This window comes from Sus scrofa, unplaced genomic scaffold, assembly GCF_000003025.6.
Source record: "Sus scrofa isolate TJ Tabasco breed Duroc unplaced genomic scaffold, Sscrofa11.1 Contig2293, whole genome shotgun sequence".
Lineage (NCBI taxonomy): Eukaryota > Metazoa > Chordata > Mammalia > Artiodactyla > Suidae > Sus > Sus scrofa.
The window spans coordinates 370-15,669 of NW_018085063.1; the positions used below are offsets into that span (position 1 = coordinate 370).

Below are 15,300 nucleotides of genomic sequence, written 5' to 3' on the forward strand. Positions count from 1 at the left end.
AGAGAGGGAATCATATAAATATCCAGAATGATATCTTTGAATCTGCTATTCATTTTCAGCTTAATCACCATCTTCCACACACTTTAGACGTTATCACTACTACCTATTTGAGGGAAGAAAGTAGATGGTATTTGCTTCTGATAGCCACTCCTATTTTGTCTGCACAGTCTCCTTATAACTCCCAAATTCAGAGGATGTAAGCTCCCCAATCCTTATTCTAAAACTAAGCACTGAGAAGCTTTGTTGTAGTCAGAACCACGTTGATGCCAGGAAGACTGTGTCTCCTGAGAGAGCATTATGTCCTTCCTCACAGTGCCCTCAGCCACACACACACACACATACACACACAGATTCACACACACCACACACACACAACCACACACCAACACACAGCATGTAGGGTTGTGCTGATTACATAATATATTTGAACCTTTCTCATCCTGAAAAAAAGGAATGTGATATGTTTTACTTCATTTCTTCTCCTTGTTTCTGAATCCTTATCATGCTTCCCTTCTCCTGAGAGATATTTTCTTCTAACAAGAGGGTCAGGAAGTAGTTTGATTTTCTCTCTGAGGAATTTCAAATGCCTCTATTTGTTGTTGGTTATGAACATTTAGGTAGCAAAATAAATAAATATAAAAGGTAATAAAAAACAAAGATCTTCGAACGCTGGAACAACCTAGCATATTGAGTAAGATGGAGGATAATGTAGACGAAAAAGAACGTATATGTGCAGTGTGGGACTGGGTCACTAGCTGACTAAAAAAGACAGAACACTGCAAACCTGAAATGAGAAAAAAAAATACTGTTTAAAAAAAGAGATAATGAGAAAATGCTTTACAAAGAATGCCGATTTGCTGCTCTAGTCAATATTCCTGATAAATACCCTCATCTACAAGTAATGAAAACATTTGATGAACAGCAGTATTTAGGTGCTACAATGTCATTGCAGTTAGTTTAACACACAATAATCACGATACATAGTTTCTTTGTTAAAATGATGAAGAAGTTGAGTTTCAGCACAGGCACAGGGAACTTTAATCCTAATCTCTTGGGATTTTGGCGACCATGATGGAGAAAGATAGTGTGAGAAAAGTCATGTGTATATATATTTATGTATGACTGGTCACCTTGCTGTCCAGCAGAAAATGTATACAGCACTGTAAATCAACTACACTTTAATAAAAAATAAAATGAAAAAAATGAAAGTAAAGCAAATCAATGGTAAAATACGAATAACCCATATTATAGATTACTGCTATGACAGACTGTATGCACAATGTGATAGTAATTCAAGTGAATCTAGCCAAATATTTGACCCCTGTATACTATAATATGAAATACTGAGATTTACAATTTAGTTTGAATTAAAGAAGTAGTCATCAAAATAATTATGAAAATGACATAAGTAAGTTCACATCACATGATATTGAAGCAGTAGTATTTTTCTGGGATTCTCTCCCCAGATAATAAGAAATGAGTGACAACGGAAAAAAAATCGATGCAACTTGTCGAGGGTACTTTGTTCTACTGGGTTTTTCTAATTGGTCTCATCTGGAGATATACTTTTGTGGTTATCTTGATGTTGTACTTGTTGACATTGTAGGCAACCTGTACATCCTTATCTTGTTGTACCTGGACTCATGTCTGTACACAGCCATGTATTTCTTCTTCTCAAACGTCTCTTTTCTGGGTCTCTGCTATACCACCAGCCCCATCCCTCAGTGGCTGATCAAGCTTTGGGGTCCAGAAAAAAAACTTCCAGGAGATTGACAGAAGCTAAATATTCTCCTACAGATCTAGTGACCACAGTATGAAAAACATTGAACTTTGTACAGACTTCTCTAGCCTAGGTTGTTGGGCATTTCCACCTTTTGATAACTGGGTTTTTCTGCTCGTATTGGATCCCTGTTTAAATTCCTCCCCAGTAGGAAAATTTAAACTCTGAATATATAACCATGTAATAATATTAATATTTAGATATTTATTACATACATAATATTTGATATACATTGAACGGAACTGGAATGATACATGCCAAGCTCATAATAGTAGTTGTCTCTGGGTTGGTTTTGGGTCAGAGAATGATGGTTAGAAAGGACACTGATTTTCTCTGTGATATATATATATATATAATATATTTTTTTTTTTGTGCTATTTCTTGGCCACATATGGAGTTTCCCAGGCTAGGGGTCTAATGGAGCTACAGCTGCCGGCCTACCCCAGAGCCACAGAGCCACAGCAATGCAGGATCCGAGCCGCGTCTGCAACCTACACCACGGCTCAAGGTAACGCCGCATCCTTAACCCACTGAGCAATGCCAGGGATCAAACCCTGAACCTCATTGTTCCTAATTGGATTCGTTAACCACTGCGCCGCGACGGGAACTCCCTCTGTGATATTTCATTGCGGGGAGCTGAAGGGATACAGGGACTCAAAAAAAGGACCTTGCCTGATGGCAGAAAAACCTGAAGGCAGGTTCCTAACCAAGGAAGGGAGCTCACCTGAATGGTACAAGCCGAAGGTGGGCTTCTGGTCAGGATGAAAGCCTGCCTGTACTGTACAAGCCGAGGGCAGGCCTCAGGTTACACAGCTCTCATTTTGATGTTGATGGGGAAGAATTGGGGCTTTCCCGGGAAAACAATTTCCATGTTTGCGCTGGAGAACATGGATTGCTTCTCGGGTGACCTAGTCTTTCCTGTCGTTTTATTTGTTATTCAGTTTTCCTCAGTCTTTCCTGATTATTTACTTATTATTCTTATTTTCCATTCTTATTTTCCTGTGGTGATTTGTGACTTAGCAAAGTTACAACAATAATATAATAAGAATTTCATCCTGAAGGACTTTCCCCTATTTAAATCCGACTTAGGTAAAATATAGTGTTTATCTACTAACTAGTTATACAGTAAACTTTAGAGTTAGGATTTTAATGAGGTTCATAGAAGTTAGACATATATTATCCATGAAACCCAGCTGTGAGTTTTGTCCTTGATTTTAAAAGCTTTTAAGTGATAGCTAGTTAAGTTGGTTTATATTTTCTTATACTGTCTCCCTGCCATAATGCTTTAAAGATAAGCACCAGTCTAAAAGCAAGATTTGTGAGTACCAAATTCTTGTGTCTGTGACCTCTTCAAATTGTAAAGACTGGCTGGCCATGGGATGATTTGTACTGAGTCTCCTCCTTTCCACATGATGTATTGTACCTAATTGCCCTTAAATTGTATTCACTAAGTTTAGTTAAGATAAAGATCTTAGAACATGATGTATAGCTGCTATACCATGTAATAGTTAACCAATGTACTTTTAACACTGTGATGTAATCTGTAGTAAAAAACTGTCCGTATAATCAACCACTTATGCCAATAAAATGTGAGCAGTCCAGTGCCCTGAAAGAAGGGACAAAGAGGCTGTCTCCCTATGTACATTCGCCGATGCTGTCCATCTCCTATCGGGAAAGTGTACACTCCCTGGCCACCTGAGCAGGCCTCTGGCATTTTATGTGCTAGAAAATGCTGGAAATAAATATGACAAAAGTAATAGTTGATGATTCTGAGTTGTGGGAATATAGGTTTTCTATGTGTGTGTAATATTTTAAATATCCGAAATAAAGAATAACAGAGAATTAAAGTAGAGTTGTTTGTTAAAATATCAGTTCAAGTTAAAATTCACTGCGATGGTAATAGTAGCTCACAGTATGGAGTAATTATGTACTAAGCACTGTGGAAAATGTTTGTATCTTTTCCTTGTTGAATTTGTACAACAATCAGGACCAAGGACACATAAAGACTGTTTTCTGGTACCTGTCTTAAACAGAAAGCAAAATACCCAATTGCTCTCTTAAAATCACAATTTTTAAAATGATATCACTTAGATGTGCAATCTAAAATATAGCACAAATGAACGTATCGACAAAACCAAAACAGACTCAGAGACTTGGAGAACAGTCTTGTGGTTGCCAAGGGGGAAGGGGGAGTGGGATGGACTAGGAGTTTGGGGTTGGTAGATGCAAACTATTACATTTCTAATGGATAAGCAATGAGGTCCTACTGTAGAGCTCAGGGAACTATACTCAGTTTCTTGTGACAGAACATGATGGGAAGATAATATGAGAAAAAGAATGTATTTATATAAGTATGGCTGGGTCCCTTTGCTTTATAGCAGAAATTGGTTCAACATTGTAAGTCAACTCCACTTAATAAAAAATGTAATCTTATTATAATTTCCAAACCCAGATTTTCTTTCTATAGATGGCATATATTCGCTAGAAACAGTGTAATGATTTAAAAATGTTTATGAATTCATAACCTCATCAGATATTTTTACAGTAACATGTCAGTTCTTGGATATAGTCTTATTTTATTTTTTATATATTATGGTAAATCCCTTGACAAGACATCATGGGAAATTACTCATAAAAATGTTTTGGAAAATTTATTTATTTTTATTTGTTTTTTTAATTTATTTTTATCTTTTTATTGTTATTTCCCCAACACATTTTTTCCCTACTGTACAGCATAATGACCCAGTTACACATACATATAGACGTTCTTTTTTTTCACATCATCATGCTCCGTCATAGTTGACTAGATCTAGTTCTCAGTGCTTAACAGCAGGATCTCATTGCTAATCCACTCCAAAGCAATAGTCTGCATCTATTCACATCACGTTCCCAATCCATTCCAACCCTCCCCCCCCTAGGCAACCACAAGTCTATTCCCGAATCCCTGATTTTCTTTTCTGTGCAAAGGTTCATTTGTGCTGTATATTAGATTCCAGATATCAGTGATGTCATATGGTATTTGTCTTTCTCTTTCTGACTTACTTCACTCAGGATGAGAGTCTCTAGTTCCATCCACGTGGTTGCAAATGGCCTTATTTTGTTTTTTTTTTATAGCCGAGTAGTATTCCGTTGTGTATCTATACCACATCTTCCTAATCCAATTGTCTGTCAATGGACATTTGGGTTGTTTCCATGTCGTGGCTTTGTGAATAGTGCTGCAATGAACATGTGGGTGCATGTGTCTTTTTAAGGAAAGTTTTGTCTGGATATATGCCCAAGAGTGGGATTGCTGGGTCATGTGGTAGTTCTATGTATAGTTTTCTAAGGTACCTCCATACTGTTCTCCATAGTGGTTGTACCAGCTTACATTCCCACCAACAGTGCAGGAGGGTTCCCTTTTCTCCACACCCTGCCCAGCATTTGTCATTTGTGGACTTATTAATGATGGCCAGTCTGAAGGTGTGAGGTGGTATCTCGTGGTAGTTTTGATTTGCACTTCTCTAACAATGAGGGATGTTGAGCATTTTTTTCATGTGTTTGTTGGCCATCTGTATATCTTCCTTGGAGAATTGTCTATTCAGGTCTTTTGCCCATTTTTCCATTGTGTTGTTGGCTTTTTTGCTGTTTAGTTGTATAAGTTGGAATTTTTAAATAGTTATGTTTTCAGAATTTTGGTGGTTACCTTCTGTGTTATAGTTTGAATGGTCTTTGAAGATTATTTTTAATACTTTTGCAGGGCTAAACTTGTCCTTGAAATTAGAGAAGTTAAGTGGAGACAATTAACTCTAGTTAATAAAGCAATAATATACAATGTAGGTTTTTTTTTTTTTCTTTTTTGCTTTTTAGGGCCGCACACACGGCGTATGGATGTTCCCAGGCTAGGGGTCAAATTGGAGCTATAGCTGCCAGCCTAGACCACAGCCACAGCAACGCCAGATCTGAGCTGGGTCTCTAACCTATACCACAGCTCATAGCAACACCGGATCCTTTAACCCACTGAGCAAACCTTATGGATGACTCATGGATGCTAGTCGGGTTCATTAACCACTGAGCCATGATGGGAGCTCCCAATTTAGTTTTTAGGTATCCCATTTTTCAAATGTCTCATGCTCCCTATTCCCCCACTTAGACCACCTCTAACAAGTTATTCCTCAAATGTGGCCCTTAGCAGGATGAGGAATTGGGGAAGAAATTTCAGGGCAACCTATTCCCCTCCCTATAAAGACAGCTTCATGAGCATGTTCATCAGTGAAGGTTGGTCTGTAGAGTCATTGTTTTCTTTGGGCAACAGTGTATCATGTTGAAGGTATTCTTGAGACACTGTTGTAACTAGGACAACTCCTTGAAGGGCATTACTTACCACTTTGGGATTTACCCTCCCAATGGCCCCAGTCAAGGAAAGCATGTCCATTATTCTTTTGTTTCCATAAAACTCCATTTGCTCTAGGAGAAGGGGTCTATCCCCTGAGACACTAAATGCTCTAATGAGCTCCTCTTCCCTGCTAAACCAGATCTTTTAGTAGACTCAGAATTCTCTGTTGTGTAGCATGATAACCATAGTAATTTTCAGACTCTGCTTTCCTAGTGTGATGCAGTAGACTAGACTCTATGGTGCATGCATCCAGCCATCCCTTTATGTTGGTGATGTGAAAGAGATGAAAACCAGAGATCAGGTTGATCCCTACATAAAGAGGCATCAGCTGGGCAAAGAGAGGGAATATGGACAGACACAGAAAGGGCATTTAGTGAAAGGAGTTGTTTGAGTGTTAGGCATGCCCTAGGTAAGGGTATTAAAGGACAAATATAAGAACAAAGACAGCTGACCAGTGATATGGGGATGGGGAGGCGAAACTCATGTCCATCACCATTTCCTCCATCATGTCGTATTTTTAAAAACCGAGATATTTCATTCCACAGCCCAAAAGAACAGTCTTTGTTGAGGTCTTTATTATCCTCTCCCTTGTAAGAATAAATTTAACTGTAAAGTTGCTACCTTTCTTTTCTTACACCTGGTAGTTTTATTTTTTTGTCTCTTATCTCCTATCCCTTCTAAATTCTTTAAGAATGCTGAAGAATGGTTCATGCGACAGATCAGTATATCTCACAGCTGTTTTTAATTAATGTTTTAATTAATGTACTAAGTTATTCAGGCAACTTTATGAAGAATAAGAAAATTACATCTGCATCAAAAGAAGTAATGATAGCATTTGGGTTTACCTTTCTCATGAGCTACTCTCTCCCTTTCTAGAGATTATAAAAAAAACTTTGCATTTTCTCATCATCCCTCAAATGGCAGTGACCTCTAAGTGAAATAATCTGCTTCATTTATTTGGCCATCACTGTTTTTTTAATTCGGCCATGGTGAACTTCTTCAGCATCCACTGGGCTTCAACCACACCTTCTTGGTGTGGTCTGAACTTCAACCTTGGGGAGGAAGCTCCTCTTCCATGTTTGTTCTTTCTTGGATGCTATTGCTTGGTCCAAGGTATCTTTTAGAGTTCTCTCATAACTTAATAATTCTTTATTTAAATTTTGGTTTCATTACAAAAATTATTCCTTTTATTTCTTGTTGTACTTGCAGCATGTGGAAGTTCCCAGGCCAGGAATCAAACACACACCACAGCAGTGGCCTGAGCTACTGCAGTGACAACACTGCAGCCTTAACCTGCTGCACCATGAGGGAACTCCCCCCAAATTCTTTTTCAGCAATGTACTGTCTGATTGTCTAGTATAGTTTCTGAGCTGTAGAAAATAGTCTAGATTAGTGTGTCAACTAGTTAATGAATTTGAGTTTAGGGCTTGAATCAGTCTTACAACCTTGGGGCCAAACTGTTTCTGCCTTTCCTGTTGAAATTCACTATCTACTGCTGCTAACATCTTTTTCAAGAATGGTACTTATAAAACGTGAGCAATTAAGAGACCTCATTTGTGCCGTATATTAGATTCCAGATATAAGTGATATCATATGGTATTTGACTTTCTTTTTCTGACTTACTTCACTCAGGGTGAGAGTCTCTAGTTCCATCCATGCGTATAATGAAAAAAATAAAATAAAAAAAAGAGCCCTCAAAGGAGGTAACCACATGTGGTCCTGCTGTGGTTTCTTTTTCTTTTCTTTTGTTTTATTTTTAGTCACAGTTTGTTTGTAAATGTGAGAGAAATAATTGTATGTGTGAGGAATCAGAAGTGATGTGGCCTCATTGGGTGAGGCCAAGCACTCACAGAGAGACAGAGGGATATTTGACTGGTGGGATACTTATGACATGAACCAAGCTGAAAATCTTAGTTCACGTGAATAGATCTGTGAAGCAGTTGCAGAGAACCTTGACAAAATGCCTCTTAAAAGACACGTGAGGAGTTCCTGTTGTGGCTCAGTGATTAACGAATCTGACTAGCAGCCATGAGGAAGCAGGTTCAATCCCTGCCCTTGCTCACTGGGTTAAGGATCTAGTGTTGCTGTGAGCTATGGTGTAGATCACAAACTCGGCTTGGATCCTGCGTTGCTGTGGCTGTGGTGTAGGCCAGCAGCTACAGTTCTGATTCAACCCCTAGCCTGGGAACCTCCATATGCCACAGGCGTGGCCCTAAAAAACCAAAAAAAAAAAAAAAAAAAGAACCCCCCCCAAAAAAAGAGACGTGGATTTAACTGATTTTAAAGGAGAAATTTTTAGGAGAAAGAAGATATAAATTCATTGAGAAGAAGAAAGGAAGAGTGTGGGAATGGCAGAAATGGCTTGTCACAATAACAATATAAAACTTTCCTATGAAAGAGAAGAATGCTTAAGAGTTATAACTGTTTATGAAATGTTAAACGAACAAAAAAAAAAAGAAACAAGCTCTCTGGGAACCATGTATTAAGTGATGAACAGCCATTTAATGGTTTCATTAAATATTCAGAATTCTTCTCTAAGTTGGAGAATAAAAACATTTGTAGACATTAGTAATTATGATCGAAGTTTAAATACTGTCTCTGTTATTGTCCTGAAGAAAAGGGAATATAGAAACGTCCTCAAGGCCTTTTGTTCAGGTTTCTAGCCCTGTGATATACACATATACACTTTCAGCTTTAAGCACTAGTAGTCAGGTCACTCTCCATTTCCCTCAACCTCACACCTTTCCTTGCTTCTTTGCTCTCTCAAAGAACTTCTATCTTCCTTTCCCTAAAATGTTCTCTTTTCAAGACAGTTATATTCAGATGTCCTTTAGGATGTGTTCTACCACCACTTTCCCCATCTACTTCACAGATCTGTTCAAGTGAACTGAGGTTTTCAGCTGTGTTCATATCATGATTATCCCCATAAGTTGATGTGCCTGTGTCTGCCTTTTTTTTCGTATTTCTCTTTGTGTTTTTAATTTCCAGTTAAGAAATAAGCTGTGAGTGTGAGTAAACAAATCAGAAGATAAAATTCTTCCTATAAGAATAGTTAATTGGAGCTCAATATTTTTTACCCTGTGTCAATATTTTGAAATAATAAATAAATTAATATTGTTCATTATATCTTTTTATCTGTGTTTAAGATTATTTGGATTGCAATTATTATGTTTTCTATAAACACATAAGCAGGAATGGCATGAAAATGCTGAAAAGAAAACTAAAGCTGTTTGTTAAAAAGATTATTTGTTCCATGGAAATTTTCCTTTGTAGCTATGTTAGAAGATTTTCAAGTTACTATTTACCCAGACGTCACCCTGGGGCAAGTTAGGAGGATTCAAAAGTTAAGAAGTTATTTTTCTGTAGTAGGGAAAAATATCTGGATGAAATATAAAAGTAAAAAAAAGCCTTTGTATTTACTTAAAAAAATTCTAATGTGGTAAAATATTAAATTTGTAGAAAAATTGCAAAAGTGGTACAAAAACTACCATTAACCTTTTAACAAGAGTCAATAATAATTATATTCTACCTAAAATAGTTATTCTATTATCCACCTGTCAATCATATCCATCTGCCTGCCTGCCTGCCTGCCTGCCTATCTATCTACCTATCTATCTATCTATCTATCTATCTATCTATCTATCTATCTATCTATCTATCTATGTAGCTAGCTAGCTGTCATCTTTATATATGTATCTATCTGTCATCCATCATTATCTGCCAACTATGTGTATGATCTCTTTTTGTGGACCATTTGAGACTAATGTCGAGACGTCCTGTCCTTTTACTGCTAAATGCTTAAGTGTTTTTCCCTAAGATTAGAGACACTATTTTACATAACTAATGTGTAGGTAACAAAATATAATATGGAGACAATATTATTATCTGACCAATAGTTCATATTAATATTTCTCCAATTGTCTCACAATATTTTTGTCCCAGTCCAGAATCAGACATTTAGATATCATGTCTTTTTTTTAATGCAATATTATTTCTTTTTTTTTATAATTTTTTTTTATTTTCCCACTGTACAGCAAGGGGGTCAGGTTATCCTTACATGTATACATTACAATTACATTTTTTTATCATGTCTTTTTGACTTTTAAAAATCTGGACCAATTCCTTAGCTTCATTGAAATCTATATTTGCTTATTAGGGTTGCACCCGTGGCATATGGATTTCTCAGGTTAGCGGTTGAATCAGAGCTGCAGCTGCCGCCTACACCACAGCCACAGCAACGTGGGATCTGAGTCACATCTGCGACCTACACCACAGCTCACAGCAAAGCCGGAGATCCTTAAGCCACTGAGCAAGGCCAGGGATCGAGCCCACATCCTCATGGATACTGGTTGGGTTTGTTACCTGCTGAACCACAACAGGAACTCTGAATCTGATATTTTTGTCAGGGCAGGCCAGCTCTTTTGCCCAACTTGTCTCAGTGTGAGTTTGTCTCATATTTCTTCATTTTAAAAGTCAGGCTGTGCATTTTTGGCAGGAATATGACTGAAGTGACATTGTGTCCTGTTTAGAGCAACATGTCAGTAGTCACATGCTGTTGGTTTGTCTCAACGTTGGTGATGTTAATATTGATGACTTGGCTATGGTGATGTCCACCAGGTTTTCCTCTGGTAAAGCCTACTACTTTTCATTTTGTAATTAACAAGTAATTTGTGGGGAGATATTTTATTTTTATTTGATTTTTATTTTTGGCTGTGCCTGTAGCATGCCGAAGTTCCTGGGCCCGGGATTGAACCTGACTCACAGCAGTGACAATGGTGAACCCTTAACCTCTAGGCCACCAGGGGACTCTGTGGGAAAATATTTTAAACTATGTAAATATCCCATCTCTCATCATACTTTCATTCACTAGTTTTTAGCATCCATTTATGTTTTTCTAACTCTATCATTCCTTCTATGTTTATTAATTATGATCCTAAATATGAGGATAGCTTTCTCTTCTTTACTATTTATTCTTTTAAAATTTATGAATATGAATTCTTTCTTCTTTCAGTTCATTGGTATCATGGTTTCTCTTAATATCCAAATTGAAAAGTGGTAGGCCCTTCAAACTGGTTTCTGTTTGTGTGTGTGTGTGTGTGTGTGTGTGTGTCCCTCTGGTTCTTGGAGGATATTTTTTCTTTATTGAAGCATAGCTAATTTATAATATGTGAGTTACAGGTGTACAGCATTGTGATTCATTATTATTGCAGATTGTACTCCATTATAGGTCATTGCAAGATAATGGCTATAATGTCCTGTGCCACAGAATCTATACTTCTTCCTTATCTATTTTATACATGGTAGTTTTTAATCTGTTAATCCCATACCCATAATTTGTCCCTCCTCTCTTCTCTTTCCCCCTTGGAAACCACAAGTTAGTTGTCTATATTTGTGAGTCTGTTTCTTTTTGGAATAGTCAGTTATATTAATTTTTAGATTGCACATAAGTGATATGATGCAATGTTTGTCTTTCTCTGATTTATTTCACTATGCGTAATATAATCTAGGGCCTCCCACTTTGCTGCAAATGTCAGTGTTTTGTCTTTTTAATGGCTGAGTAATATCCCATTGTATGTATGCACACACCCCCACACCCCCCCACACCCCCACACACCCACACCCACCCTATATCTTCTTAATCCAATCATGGACTCTTGGGCTGCTACCATGTTTTGGCTATTGTAAATGGTGCTTCTGTGAACATTGAGGTGTGTTTTTTTTTTGGAATTGATTCCCCCCACCCCGGCTATATATACCTGGGAGTGGAATTGTTAGATCTTATGGTAGTTGTATATTTCTAGTTTTTTGAGGAACATTCTTACTCTTTTCCACAGTGGCTGCACCAGTTTACATTGCCATCAACAGTATACAAGGATTCCCTTTTCCCCACATCCTCTCTAACATTTGGTATTTGTAACCTTTTTGATGATAGACATCCTAACAGATGTAATGTGATATCTCATTTTCAACTGACTGGCATTTCTCTAATAATTAGCAATGTGGAGCATCTTTTTCATTTGCTTGTTAGCCATCTGTATGTCTTTGGAAAAATTTCTCTTCAGGTCTTCTATTCATATTCAGATGGACTTATTTTTTTGATATGGAGTTGTATATGACCTGTTGATTATTTTGTAGGTTAAACCCTCGTTGGTTGCATCATTTGCAAAAATTTTCTTTCATTCTGTAGGGTATCCTTTTGTTTTGTCAATGGTTTCTTTTGCTGTGAAAAAAACTTTTAAGTTTAGTTAGGACTTACTTAAAATTTTTTGCTTTTTTTTATTTCTTAGGAAACTGATGCAAAAAATGTTGCTATGATTTCTCTCAAAGAGTGTTCTTCCTATGCTCTCTTCCAGGAGTTTTATGGTTTTGTTGTTACATTTAGATCTTTAAGCCATTTTGAGTTTATTTTTGTATGTGGTGTGATTAAATATTCTAGCCTCCTTGTTTTAGATGTGGCCATCCAGTTTTCCCAGCACGACTTGCTGCAGAGACTGTCTTGTCTGCATTATATATTCCTGCCTCCTTTTTTTGTAGATTAATTGACCACAGGTGAGTGGGTTTATTTCTGGGCTCTCTTTTCTGTTCCATGAACCTGTGTGTCTGTTTTTGATAATACCATGCTGTTTTGATGACTGTGGCTTTGTAGCATAATCTAAAATCTGAGAGGGTTATACTTATAGCTGTGTTCTTTTTTCTCGAAATTGCTTTGGCAGTTGTATTTCCATTTATCTTGAGTGTATGTAATTCTTTTGCCAGGTAACAGGAAATGAATGATGATGGAAAAACTCAATGCAACTTCTGGAGGCTACTTTGTCCTGCTAGGTTTTTCCAATTGGCCTCGTGTGGAAGTAGTACTCTTTGTGGTTGTCTCGATGTTTTACTTAATGACATTGACAGGCAACCTGTTCATCATTATCGTATCATACCTGGACTCCCATCTGCACACTCCCATGTACTTCTTCCTCTCAAACCTGTCTTTTCTGGATCTCTGCTACTCTACCAGCTTCATCCCCCAGTTGCTGGTCAACCTCTGGGGCCCAGGAAAAGCCATGTCTTATGTAGGTTTCATGACTCAACTTTACTTTTCCCTTGCACTGGGATCCACAGGATGTGTGCTACTGGTGGTGATGTCCTATGACCGTTATGCAGCTGTATGTAGACCCTTGCATTACACTGTCCTCATGCACCCTCGTTTCTGCCATCTGTTGGCTGTGGCTTCTTGGGTAAGTGGCTTCACCAACTCAGCACTTCATTCCTCATTTACCGCCTGGGTACCCCTGTGTGGACATGGCCAAGTGGACCATTTCTTCTGTGAAGTTCCAGCACTGCTGCGACTGTCTTGTGTTGATACAAGACAGCTAATGAGCTGGCCCTCATGGTCACGAGCTCCGTTTTTGTTCTCATACCTCTCATCCTCATTCTCAGCTCCTATGGTGCATTGCCCGTGCTGTGCTGAGGATGCGGTCAACAGCTGGACTTCAGAAAGTCTTTGGGTCATGTGGAGCCCATCTTCTGGTTGTGTCCCTGTTTCTCATTCCAGGAATGTTTATATATCTCCAGCCCCCATCAGGAGGTTCTCAAGATCAAGGAGAGTTCATTGCCCTTTTTTATACTGTTGTCCCACCTAGCCTCAACCCTCTAATCTACACTTGAGAAACAAAGAGGTAAGAGGGGCAGTAAAGAGATTAATGGGGTGAGAGTAAGCCTGTGTACTTGTGACATGAATAGAATAATGGAGCATCTCTTCACCAGTGGTTCATCTGCCCATCCATGTATCAACCACTCTTTCATTCACTTGCTTTGTCAGCACGGATGGAGCATGTACTTTCACTATATCACAGAGTTTGTGGCATTAGATAGGAATTCAACACAGACTGCCCACATGACAACCTCCCTAGAGTGGAGAAAACAACCATGTAATATCAAAATCAAACTCAATATTAGATTTTTTTCAGTGGTGCAATCCTAAAAAAACAAAGGTATGCCTTTCTTAATTGAAAATGAGATATGGATTTATTCTAAAAATTGATAAAAGGGCAGGTGTTATATATGTTTCTCTTTTGGCCACACCTGTGGCATTTTAAGTTCCTGGGCCAGGGATCAAATCTGAGCTGCAGCTGCAACGTATGCCACAGCAGCGGGAATACCGGATCATTAACCTGCTGAGTCACAGTGGGAGCTCTGAGCAGGTCTAATTCTTATGGAGAGATGATATTCTTAATTGTAAATAACCTATACTGTGTGTTTTAATTTCTTGCTTTTTGGGCAGAATTTGTCATAAAATTTGTCTTGTTTTGATTAACTATAGTGAAATACCTTAAATCTTTTCTCCAATTCATCCTTTTTTTGAAAGTAGTTAATTTGAGAGAAATTTTGGTCTATGTTCTTTATTATACCTTTATCAATAGTAAGAAAATAAGTTTCATGAATCAGCGGTCTCTGAAAAAATGTAGCAGAAGTAAGCACCTCATATTTCGTTTTTCCCTCCAATATAGTGAGTAGTGTAAAGGAGATGGAAATAACTTGTAGTTATAATATATAGCTTGTGAAGTAACGGTCATCCATAGACTAGGTCAGGTAAGTACTTGGGGCCCCTGCATAACCTAAGTTTCTAAAAAGAATATCAGAAGCAACCAAGTACTAGGCTCTGAAAGCAATTTGATAAATCTGATGTGTACTTGAAAGAATTACGTGAAAATATACTGGAAAAATTATGACAAAGCTGTTTGAAAAATGTTAGTTTTTTTCTTTTTGAGCTTGATCTGACTTAAATATTAGTGGTAAGTACATTACGAAAATCAACTTATATATTTTCCGAGTAAGGAAATGTATTTTTATTAAAGTAATAGTTTTGTTACCTGTATTATTGCTGCTATCTCTATCTGAAATAAGTGTAGCATGCACATAACATTTTAAACTGGAATCCGTATCGTATGGTAATCCAATTGCCAGCTGTAGTTTTGAGGCCTGTAACGTTTTCACATGATTGATTCAAATCCCATTCCCAGAGTTCCCATCATGGCGCAGTGGGAAGGAATCTGACTAGGAACCATGGAGTTGTGGGTTCGATCCCTGGCTTGCTCAGTGGGTTAAGGATTCAGCATTGCCATGAGCTGTGGTATAGGTCGCAGATGCAGTTGGATCCCAT

General features: G+C 37.8%; 1 pseudogene; it reads left to right on the forward strand.

Annotated features, from left to right (window-relative positions):
- Nucleotides 1–12,094: 12,094 nt before the first annotated feature.
- On the forward strand, nucleotides 12,095–13,926 carry LOC110258524 (annotated as a pseudogene).
- Nucleotides 13,927–15,300: the final 1,374 nt, after the last annotated feature.